We start from the raw sequence: 2442 nt of genomic DNA on the forward strand, positions 1-2442 counted from the left end.
CCCCCATTCATCACCTTCTTCAACATTGAAATGTTTTTCTCAAGAATTTAGATGTAAATTTTGAAACTTAAGAATTTTTAAATCTTCAGTGGACATGTTAATTGACTAATGAACAATGAAAATGACCATACCTGGTGTTTGGAAGCCAAAAGGCCATTGGATGCAAATACTTAGAACAATTTCTTGTTTTTTCCAACTTTTTTTTTTAAAGTGATTATGGTGGAAACACACACACACACACACTGAGACCAAGAATCTCAACAATGGAGTGGTATGAACTAAGTGGAGAGTGGCTTTGCCAAGTGGGCAGAAGGCTAAGGTAAGACACTGTTTGCATCATGTGTCATTTTAAAACGTTTCTTTACGTGATACATTGCATCATAAACATGCACACATTTACCTCCTCAAGGACTCTGTTGACTCAACCAGACACTTCTATTGACATTCAGTGGTGACAAAACGTGGTTTAATGTGACGTTTTTAACTTGCCCCATCAGCTTATCTTGAATACTTGGTTAGCACTGAGTAGCATTCTAACTCAGGACTGGATTATCAGTATCAGTTTGAGTCCTGTGTGAAAAGTTCAACCAAAAAAAAATAAAAAGTCGAAAAGTAGAGCTGAGATTGAAAAATTCCAGAGTTCTCACCTTTCAGTGAAAACCTCTTTGAGGACGCTAAAGCTAGCAATGTCATTTACAAATTACGGGTGGGGATGATCATTTGACTCAAAGAAGACTCCCATTAGTCTTGGTGATTATCTGAATCTTCCTTAAAACAATTCTATTAACATTGCAAGATACTTTTGCCTTTATCTTATTAACTTTATGACATCACAAAAATCTGATGATGACAAAAATCTGCTGACTGAGTGGAGGTAAAACAACAACAACAAAAAAGATTGACCATTATTATTATTATTGTGGCAGTATTCCTTCTTGATAAATCTGTGAAATGTTGTGAGGGTATCAAACTGTATAAAAAATATTATAACTCAAGTTATAAAATGTTGTAATTTACTGTCAAAGATCTTTTGGTTATTAATCACTTTACAATAGATGTGCTGTAGTAAGGTGAACAATCGCGCAATAATATGACGTACTGCATACATATATATATATATATATATATATATATATATATATATATATATATATATATATATATATATATATATATATATATATATCACTTCATGGTGAACAAATCATACAAAATGAGAACCAAAATGGTTTGCAGATACAGTTTTTAATGTATCACAACAATGAGCAACAAACATACTTGATGAACTATTTCCAGAAGTTGTTCAAATACCATCTACAATAAACGTCATTTCAACTATGACAACAGGTCTGTGACAAAATAAAAAAGGTTTCAAAACCATGTTATTACCGTGATACGGTACAGTTGAGACCTCAAACAGTACAGTAACAAAAACTAATGCGACTACTCTCTATATATAAAACATCAATAACATTTTTGGTTTAGTTTATTTAAAGTTTTAGCCATAGGGGCTTCTTCTTATTAAAACCTCAGGGTGCATTTCCTATGTAACCCAGATGTTGAAGAGTACATCTTGTGAAGGATATGATTGCGCCATGAAAATCCCTTTGACATCCAGAAGAACAATTCCAATTTCAACCTTTTGAAGGCTGTCCCCATAAACATGACACAATCCATCCACATTATTTATTTATTTTTTTTAAAAAGTTCTTTTTTTTCTTTCTTTTTGGCTGCTGTGCAGTTGCAATATCTATGTACAGTTATGTTGTTGGACCATCCTTGTTGTTGGTTTGTTAGCTTTTACCAGTCCTTGGTGTGGAAAGCGTCCTGTCTGATGCTAACATCTTTAGCACACGATGCTAGCCGACAGTTCAGTCTTTATAATGCTGAGCCACAAAGTGGGGAAAGGCGAAAAGCCAGAGAAAGCCTTTGGAATCAGGACAGTCACTCATGTTTGTACAATGGCAGAATTGCACCTTGGGAGGCCAGATGTCTCTTATGAAACACAATCGAAAAGTGTCTTCAGGATTAAAGTAAATGTTAAAATACTTAAAAAAAAACAAACAAAACAAATAATGACATTTAAAAAGCTCTTGCAGAAAATAATTGACATTTTGCTTTAAAACTTTGAAAAAAAAACACCTTTACATTAATAAAAAGAGGAAATGTGACTCGATTTCATTGTTTGAAACAATAACGAAGCATGATTTGATTTAACCTGTCAAACAGTTGCATTACATGCTACTTGCTCATCTCAGAATAGGAAATACCAAAAGCAATACATTTTTGCATTTCTTCATATTAATAAATTTGTACCATGCACAGCCAACTACGAATATGTACAACAGCTTTGCTTTCTTTGTTCACAAGCCTTTTTCTTTCATACAAATAGCCTTCTGTTACTTTGGAATGAATCACGTTGGCTTTCAGTTAACAAACTAG

Source organism: Thalassophryne amazonica, chromosome 1 (assembly GCF_902500255.1).
Source record: "Thalassophryne amazonica chromosome 1, fThaAma1.1, whole genome shotgun sequence".
In the NCBI taxonomy this organism is placed as follows: domain Eukaryota; kingdom Metazoa; phylum Chordata; class Actinopteri; order Batrachoidiformes; family Batrachoididae; genus Thalassophryne; species Thalassophryne amazonica.